This window comes from Gorilla gorilla, chromosome 10, assembly GCF_029281585.2.
Source record: "Gorilla gorilla gorilla isolate KB3781 chromosome 10, NHGRI_mGorGor1-v2.1_pri, whole genome shotgun sequence".
NCBI classification, from domain to species: domain Eukaryota; kingdom Metazoa; phylum Chordata; class Mammalia; order Primates; family Hominidae; genus Gorilla; species Gorilla gorilla.
Genome location: NC_073234.2, coordinates 19,873,737 through 19,883,931, shown reverse-complemented (window position 1 = coordinate 19,883,931; position 10,195 = coordinate 19,873,737).

The following is a 10,195-nucleotide window of genomic DNA, read 5'->3' as shown; positions in this document are numbered from 1 at the left end:
TCACATTCTCACTTGAAAGATGAAGAAACTGTGGCTTGGAGAGGTGAAGTGACTTGTCTTCATCACACAGTCTTGTGCATAGCAGGCTGCCCAGTGTCCAGCTTTTTCCCGTTACTGTGCATCTTCCTTGCATCCAAAGTATACAGGGAAGCTGACCCTCTCAGTCAGGCCTCTCCACCTGGTCCTCAGCTGCCGTCACAGATGTTTAATCATTGATCCCTCTTTTGGATTTCATTGTTATTGTGTTTTTCTTTTATTATGGAAACCTTTCAAACATAAAAGTAGATCATATAAATAACTGCCACGCCCCCTCACCCAGCTTCTGCAATTATTAGCACGTGGCCAATGTGTTTTTCTCTATACCTGACCCCCGTTCCCCTCCACCCAGATGACCTTAAGGCAAATCCAAACATCGTGTCATTTCATCTGTGAGTGCTCCATGTGTGACAGGGTGTGACCCCTCTCCTACATACACATATGTCCACAGTACAACTGTCACAACTAAAAAGAGTGAATAATTCCTTAATATCATCAAATTTCTCCGATTGTCCTTCTTACTATGTCTCTTTCTCTCTCTTTGCAATTGATGTATTAGAATCAAGATTATCGGGTAGAATTATGAGCTGATCATTCAAAGTCCTTGCATTAGAATTTTGCTGAATGAGGGAAAATAAATTGCATAATAAGGAGATTTTATAATAGCCATAGATCACATTCATACATGCCTTTATACTTCCTAAGTCTCTTTAACCATTACTTTTTTTTTTTTTTTTTTGAGATGGAGTCTTACTCTGTCGCCCAGGCTGGAGTGCGGTGGCACAATCTCAGCTTACTGCAACCTCCGTCTCCTGAGTTCAAGCAATTTTCCTGACTTGGCCTCCCCAGTCGCTGGGATTATAGGTGCCTGCCACCACACCAACTATTTTTTTTTTTTTTTTGTATTTTTAGTAGAGACAGGGTTTCACCATGTTGGCCAGGGTGGTCTCGAACTCATGACCTCGAGTGATCCGCCTGCCTCAGCCTCCCAAAGTGCTTGGATTACAGATGTGAGCCACTGCACTCGGCCAACCATAACTTTCATGTCAGATAAGGAGACAGGTATCATTTGCCTCCAACAGAGGAAACTGAGGCCCGGAGGTGGCATGGAATCTAATTAGTGGTCAAGCTCAGATCTCCCACGCTTCCTGACTTGGCTCTTTTCACTGCAACAAAATCATTATAACTCCCATCTCATTAAAATTATAGCTTCAATTTTGTGCAGCTCACTAGGATCAAGCCTCTTCTAGATACTTCCTGCGTAGAAGCTCATGGAACCGTCACGACAACCCTGTAGAGGAGATGCTCGGATTCTCATTGCACTGATGGGGAATCTCAGGCACAGAGGCGCAGAAACATTTTTCAAGGTCACCCAGCACCAGCATTTAAGCCCGGGTCTTTCTGATTCTAGAGCTCCTGCTTGCAATAACTATCACATGCTAACATCACGTAACAAGGTGACTGTAATTCACAGTAGTGAAAATTTTCTTCTATCAACTTTATCCTTATTCCCTTTTAGAATCTGGCTTGAAATGTGAAACCACATTTTTTAAAATGCTACTATTCAGACATTTCATAAATGTGGATGTGATTTTCCTTTGTTGGAATTCGTGAAAATCAACATGAGCCTTGACTGAAAAATGCAGAGCTGAAAATGAATCCAAGACCCCGGAACTGTCCATCCTGGCCTCACTCAGCCGGTGGCTAGTGCCACACGGTCCCTGCCTTGGTCTGACCCTGCTCGCTCTGTCTTGTGCTTTCAGGAGCAGTCAAAGCCCTTTTTAGAAAATATTTCTTGGTCTTTTGTGGCATTGGATGGACAGAGTTTTCCACTAGGCCTTTTTTTTTTTTTTTTCCAGCCACACTGGCCCTTAAGAAGATGTTACTCAAGGTTCCACACCTACTTCAAACATTTTTAGGGGTCCTGGCTGGGGCCTTGTGCAGAACTGCCAGGAACCCTACAGAGAGGAGGAGCCCAGCTCTGGGGGCCTCGCCTTGGTCCCAGTGTTTACCGAGCCCTTGCAGAGGCCCTGCTGTCAGTGTGCTGATTCTCTTTCTCACACTTCCCCAAACAGCATATTCTTGTTAGGCAGCTGTTGCTTGCAAGGCCTTCTTTCAGCCACAGTCGCTTTTCCCATGTTTATAGCCCTGGTGTTTTCCCCCCTTCCTTTTTTTTTTTTTTTTTTTTTTGAAGGGCTTTTCCCCTAAGTCTTTCTGTCGCTGAACAGCTGTGCTCTGATATTAGATAGAATGTTTTCTGTCCTCACCACAAGCTTATGAACAAAAGGGTTTTAAGAACCCTGATAAATGAACAAGGTCTCTGGGAAGATGAAATGTTACCAACATTTCAAACAATCAAAATCCTTGTGCATCTCGAAGGGTTTGCCCTTTCAAAGCAGTGCCGGGTGGGTATTTTGTCTTGGAGCCTTGGAGACTGTAATTTTTTTTTCAGTCTCCCTATCGACCTGACATGGGAAAGTTGGTCAGAAGATGGCCCTTTACTGCCATCAAAGCCCTGAGCCTGCTTTCCTATTGGCTGTTTGTCCTGCTTTGAGGCCCCTCTGTAGAGTTTCGGGGGGGTTCTCTCAGCAAAGAGAGGCCAAGGCTGGGCATTTTTGTTTCTGTTATCTTCCAGTTTATGTTGGGGTTCTATCCTCATCTGAAACAAACTTGTGGCCACTCTTGATTAAGCGCTACCTGTGTGCAGGTGCTCTGCCAAGCACCTGCCATTATCCTGTTCCAGCTGCAGAGCAGCCTGTGATGTCTGTGTTGAGACCTCTAACTTTCACATGAGGAAACTGAGAGTTAGAGAAAATAAGCAGCTTGCCCAAGGTTGCTTAGCAAGGTTGTTTGCCACGTGGCTCCAACTTTCCAGCAAGTGGTGGGGCCAATATTCAAACCCAGATATTTTGGACTCTGAAGCCTCTGCTTTCTTCAGTAAAAATGGAATCCCTGAGTGGCCAGGGGTGGCCAGAGAGGGGGGCGCCTAGACTATTCTGCCTTCCTACTTCCATGTAGGACCTCCTTCTAAACCAAGGGGCTCTCTTTTATTTAAACTCTTCACCACCCATCTCTGCACCCCCATCGTACCCCCTTGGATGTGCGCTGTCTTCCTTGACTTATTTTAATGTTGTCAAAACCCTAGGCTACCTTCTCTGCTTCACTGGCAGCCCAATCTGGGGTCCAAACCCAGACGTTTGCTCTCCAGCCCAAGCCCCTTCCTGGTACTGCCTCACATGGGAACAGAAAGGTCAAGGCTTAAAGTAAAATGACAGATGGAAAGAAAAGCCTCCACTAGCCCGTGGAGCTCCGTGAAATCCTTCATTATGGGATTTCCCTTGTCAGGGCTACAAGGAGAAGCCTGAAGGCTCATGGCAAAAATCAACAACACATAAAGGCACTGTACAGGCAGGCATTGCTCAGCACATTGGAAACATCTGACGAGCAGTCGCAAGGGTGGTGCAACGGGGTGATGGGGAAGGAGGAGGGGGAGAAGAAAGGGAAGAGAAGAGGAAAATGACCAGCATCGTGACTTCATTTCCTGTCTGTTGGCACCATGACTGCTCTCTTCCACAGAGATCTCCTTCTCTTCTGAAGAAGAGATCTTTTACAAATCCAGAAGAAAGACTTTGGCTAGATCCAAGGAAGACGATAGAAACCATCCAAATACAGAGACCCAAACATGTCCTTCTCTGGAGATCTTGAAGGCCAGGGTTCAGGCTCATCATTTGGGGAGTTTAGGGAAGGGCCTGCATGGAGGCAGAGGCATGGACTCAATGATGTCAGCCCTGTGGATTCAGGAGAGAGGAGTAGTGTTGGCCTTGGGGGCATTCTCATCTCAAGCCAGAGTAGGGCCAAGGCAGTAAGTCCACATAAGGGACCGAGAGGTGGGCATATATGGAGCAAACTCCAGACACACCTGTCCTTGCCCACACATCAGGCTGCACACCTTTTTCTCATCTGTCCTCACCCTTCCCAGTCTTTTCTAACTTCCTTTACCCTTTGAAGCTTCCTATCACCTCTACGGGAAAATGCAGACAAAGCATCTTTTCATGAGGTTTTCATGTCAATAAAGAAAAACACTTGCAGGACACGGAATTGATCACAAAGCATATGAGTCCAGCAGGCTTGGGAGGGGCTTCATTCTTTGGAAGAGAAGCAGGGGCAGGTTCTGTGCCCAGACCTGGAGAGGCTGCCCAGAAGGAAACTGCATCCCCTCGGCTGCTCTGTGCACTCGCTAAGTGGGGCACCTCCAGGTTCTTCAATGTTAGGGGAAACTGAAAAGTGCAAAGATGTTTCTGCAGTGGCTTTTGGGAGTACGCTGTGGCACCTCCAGGCGGGTATGGAATGTGTGTGATGCTGGTGATGGTGTGAGTGTGTGATGCTGGTGACGGTGTGAGTGTGTGACGCTGGTGACGGTGTGAGTGTGTGATGCTGGTGACGGTATGGCACAGGGAAGGTCCCGTGGGTTCCACACCCAGTAAACAGTCGTGAGTCATCTCATCCTCTCTAGTCTCCATTTCTCCTTTGGTCAAAAAGGGTTCATCTTAATCATCCTGCTTGCCTCGTAGGGAAAACAGGATCTAGGGAGAGAAAGTTTGGACACTTCTTAGAAAGGTTAAAAGAGACACATAAGTGTGGTTGTTTCTATCCTGGATTTCAGGGAGTGGAGGAATAGGAACCTACACGAGGCTTCCCCAGCCCTAGCAGCCAGAATTTGTCAAGCCTCTGCAGTGGCCGTGGCCATCCCCCACCAGAAGCCATGGGAGGAGAGGGGCTCCAGCAACCAGCGGCAGTTGGAACCCAGAGGGAAGTGTGGTTGCTGAGCCTGTGGTCAGCAGAAACCACCTCCTTCCCTCCCTGCCTGGCTTGCTCCAAACCCCAGGAAAGGCAGAGTCTCTGTGGATACTTAAGCTGTGCCTGCTGGACCAGGCTGGGTTGGGGGTGGGGGGCCGCTCTCTGCCAAATGGTGCCAGTGGGAATGGAGGGGGAGCGACAGCTGGGGGGTGGAGCGGTAGCAGGGTCAGAGCCTTCTCCTGCCAGCCTGTGCTGGGCCTGGGGGCTGCCGCTTGCTCTCAGCTTAGACAATGCATGAGGGACTCTGGGTGGGGGCAGGACAAGGCTCAGAGAACCTGTGTGTGGGATGCTGGAGAAGTCCAGGGCCAGCAGGCAGGACATAAGGTGCGTACTGCCCATTGAAACCAGAGGAAAACAGGGTTGAGCCTGGCTGGTTCTGGCTGGCTCTTCCAATGGAGGAAGCGCCTTGCTTGGCTAGAATCATGTGCAAAGTTCATGGCCTCCCTTGCGGCTCCTGGAGTGCAGAGACCCCCTGTGGCCCTTCCCCCCAGTCATCCTCACTCATACACATTAGCTCCACTCTCAGAAAGGCACTCAAATGGAGAGGACTCGCCAGTTTGCTCCTGCAGGCACAGGTGTGTGCTGAAACGCTCTCAGTTCTCTCTTCTGCCCGGCCCCCTAGGCAAGAAGGTAGCCTCGCAGTGCAGGAGGCAGGGAAATGGAGTTGACAGAAAGGTCTACCCGAGGTGTGACTGCCACCACCTCAGGACTCTGGTGTTTCAAGGTCAGCCCTCCAGATATGGTTTTATCCTCCTAGGCACTGGGTAGCAATTTTTATAGTCTGGCCCCTGACATTGACTGGCCTCTTGTAAAAGGGCCCCTATCCCTTTCTGCAGCACACAGCATTTGAAGACCAACTTAAATAGCACACAACATGGTTTTAAAAGTGAAAGTGTACAGCTATTTCTACACATGGCCATTGAACCAATGACTTTGGCTCAAGGAGACCTTGATCCTTGTTTCAACCCCATCACTGGGCATCCCCACCCCCACCCTCTACCTCTACGGGGCCTTGCAAGAGTGATTTGGCAACTCTGGGCCTCAGCTTTCTCAACCTGAAAGGAGGGGAGAGGGGCAAGATTTCTTTCCAAAAGGAAAACTCAGCAATAAAAGCACAGTGGTAATGCTGACTTTTGTGTGCTGTCTATGTACGCTCCTTTTTTTTTCTTTTAATTCATGCCCAAAAAGCTTTTATAAAAGGGCTTCACTGTCGATTCCTCTTAACGTCACTCACCCCATCTGAAGTTTCTCCAAGATGTTGATTTTGCCTCCATGCCCACTGAGTCTCTTAACCCCCTCCTTCCACTGGCATTCCTACTGTTTCCATGAGTGGCTAAGCCCCTCGTCAGCATTTTCCTGGAATGTTGCAATGGCCTGAAGCATGTCTCTCTCCCTGGATGCAACCTCCATCCAAATGGTTCTTGGAGAGTTAAAGGGATGTGTTCATGTATCTGGTCTGTGATGGAGCCATCATTGGAACCAAAGACTTGTTGACTCCAAAGTTCATGCCCTTTACTGCACACCACAATGTCTCATTCCCCAGCCTCATCGTCTGCTGCTTCTCACTTCCCTTACTTTATTACTCACACACCTTGAAGGTGCCACCAGTGTAAAGCCTCTGGCTATTGTTACAGAGCAGTCCTTCTGGCTAGTATGATACTCATATGCCTGCTTATGAAACACCTATTCAGGTACACTGCGGTCTCTATCCTTCTGTTACTCCGTCAATCATATCTCCGTCTGTTCTGTGGATCTGTGAGCAGCTTGAGGGTAGGGACCAGGTTTTATTTGTCATCAGTTAAGACAGTTACAGTACCTGACACTAATGTGTACTGAAAAGTTTTTCAAAGTACCATGTGCTTTACATGGATTATCTTATTTAAGTTCCTTAATAACCCTGTAAGAGATGGAGGGCTTCAAGATGCATCTGGTACTCACCTTTTCCATGGAGAGAAACCAATATAGCGAGTAGATAATACAACTTCAAATAGATCATCTAAGAGAGAACATTGGAATTCAACAGTGAAGTGACAGGACGCACCAAAAGCAAGGAAGGAGAGAGAGAAGCAAGGCAGCCTGCTTGGCTGGGAAGGAGAGACAGAAGCAAGGCAGCCTGCTTGGCTGGGAAGGAGAGAGAAGCAAGGCAGCCTGCTTGGCTGGGAAGGAGAGAGAAGCAAGGCAGTCTGCTTGGCCGGGATCAGTTGTGAGTCTGGAGAGGCTCCCTACTTGTGGGGAAAGGGTAAGCGAGAGGCCCTTAGTGGTCCACATTCCTGCTGTGGACTCCTACAGTCCTAGCCATGGGAGAGCATCTTGACCATTACAGGCCCCCAGTCTAACATAAGGAGCTCTCTGGAGACCACACGGAGGCATTGCTCCAGAGAAGGAGCTCATGCTGGGTCCCATAAACCCCCAAGTCCTAAGCAGCCACAGCATGGTGGCATTTTGAGAGCTCAGCCCTCACGGACTGCATCCTGCTCTGCTTCTGGTGCCAAGACAGGGGCCATGGGCAACTATCGCACTATCTCCACCAGCAGATGGGCAGCTATGCATTTTCATGCACCCCGAGGACAAATTTCACTGCCCACAACCACTGCCCTGTAGGCTCTGTAGGGCTGAGGTGAGAGCAAAGCCTGTATTCTCCAGCTGCCTGCCTACTACTGTTCCCCAGGAAAGCAACCCCACCCTTCCCAGTAGCAGGAAGCGAAGCTAGGAGAATGTCGCAACGGCCTGAAGGATGGCTTTCATCAGCTGTCCCTACCTGAGCATTCTGTGGCAGCCAGGAGATTACCCTGCTTCTGCTACCACAGTCAGCAGCTGCATGCACCACCGGGGAGACTAAGGTCAGGTCCACACAGCCCTGCACCACCCCCCTTCCACCCCCAGTACCCATGCACACTGTCTAGGGACCTGGGGAGCAATCAGCCCAGTCCACCACCATTGATACCTGAGCACTTCTCCTGGGGGCCTAAAGTCAGGCTTACCCAACCTGCCACTATCACTGCAGCTGGCACCCACCTGCACATGCCACCTGTGAGTCTGGGGACAGGTCCTCCCAACTCATTGCAGCCACTGCCCATATCAGGGTGAACCACTTAGGTCCCAGAGGGTTGTCCTGCCACTGCTACTGCCATCACCCATTCCATGCCCACCACCCAGGAACTTGGGAACCTGCCCTTATGCCTGATCCACCGCTGCCATTGCTAGAATGCAAGCAAGCCACTTAGAAGCCCAAGAAATGGCCTGTCTGGACTCATTAACACCAGTGCCACTCTGGCGCTCAAGATAGACACACTCACACCACTGCTGCCACCACTGGGGCCCAAAGATTGGCCCACCTGGCATCCTAGTCCCCAATAAAACTTCACCACAGCTTCCTCTACCAACTGCACCCTAAGCCACTGAAGAAATGACAGGCACCATTGATGCTGTTTACAGCCAAAAAAAATTATACAGAAACTGCACTACTGCATGTACCCAGAATCAAAGCCAAAGTGCGCTACCCAACCACCACCATAGATTCCTCTTCAGGAAAATGTCCTTCCCCACAAAAGCAAATTCAAAAAATTAGAAGAAGCTACTGTTACATTAGATGAGCAGACGTAAGACACAGAAAACATGAAAAAGCAAGGAAATATGACACCTCCAAGGGAACACAATAATTGTGCAACAACAGATATCAATCAAAAAGAAATTCATGAAATCCTGGAAAAAGAATTTAAAATATTGATACTAAAGAATCACAGTGAGATACAAGAGAATTCTGAAAAACAATACAAATAAATCAGAAAAATAATTCAGTATATGAATGAGAAATTTACCAAAGGGATAGATATCATGAAAAAGAACCAAACAAATTCTGGAATGATAGAATTAATTGAATGAAATACAAAATACTTTCTGAAGCTTCAACAATAGACTAGATCAAACAGAAGAAAGAATCTCAGAACTTAAAGACAGGTCTTTTGAAATAACCTACTCAGACAAAAATAAAGAGAAAAGTAGTAAAATAATGAGCAAAAGCTTTGTGACATATAAGACTTTAGAAGTGACCAAATATTCAAATTTTCAATGTCCCAAAAGATGAAAAGAAAACAGAAGAGTTAGAAAACCTATTTAACAAAACAATAGATAAAAAGTTCCTAAGACTAGCAAGAGATTTAGACGTCCAGATACAGGAGGCCTAAAAATCCCCAAATAAGCACAATTCAAAAAGGCCTTTTCCATGGTATATTATAGTCAAACTGTCAAAAGTCAAGACAAGGGAAAATTCTGAAAACAACAAGAAAAAAGCATCTAGTCACCTATAAAGGAACCCTCATCAGACTAACAGCAGATTTCTCGGCAGAAATCTTACAGGCCAGGAGAGAATGGGATAATATATTCAGTGCTGAAAGAAAAAAAAAAACAAAAAACACCTGTCTGTCAAAGATACTATACCCAGCAAAATTATCTTTCATACCTGAAGGATAATTAGTCTTTCTCAGACAAGTAAATGCTGAGGTAATTCATCACCACTAGACTGGCCCTGAAAGAAATGCTTGAGAGAGTCCTACACCTGGAAGTGAAAGAACAATAGCTACTATCATGAAAACACATGAAAATATAAAACCACTGGTTGAGCAAACATACATATAAGGAAGAGGAAAAACTCAAATGTTACCACTATAGAATACCACCAAATCACAATGATAAACAAGAGAGAAATAAAGGAGCAAAGGATATACAAAATAATCAGAAATCAATGAAAATGACAGAAATAGTCCTCACATATCAATAATAACCTTGAATGTAAATAGATTAAACTTTCCATTTAAAAGATATAGACTACCTGAACGGATGAAAAAAAAAAAAACCATGACTAACTATATGCTGCCTGCAAGAAACATCTCATCTGTAAAGACACATATAGACTGCAAGTAAAGAAGTGGAAAAGATATCCCATGCAAATGGAAACCAAAAGCAAGCAGGAGTATATCAGATGAACTTAAGTAAAACAGGCTTTAAATCAAAAATAGTAAAAACAGACAAAGAAGGCCATTATATAATGATAAAGGATCAATTCAGCAAGAGGATATAACAATTCTAAACACACATGCACCCAACACTGAAGCACCCAGATATATAAAGCAAATAATATTAGATAAAAAGGGAGAGATAGACTTTAATACATTAATAGTTGTATATTTCAACACCCCACTCTCAGCATTGGACAGATCATCTAGACAGAAAATTTAAAAAACATTTTATTCAAACTTCATATTACACCAAATATGCATAACACACATTTACAGAACATGTCATC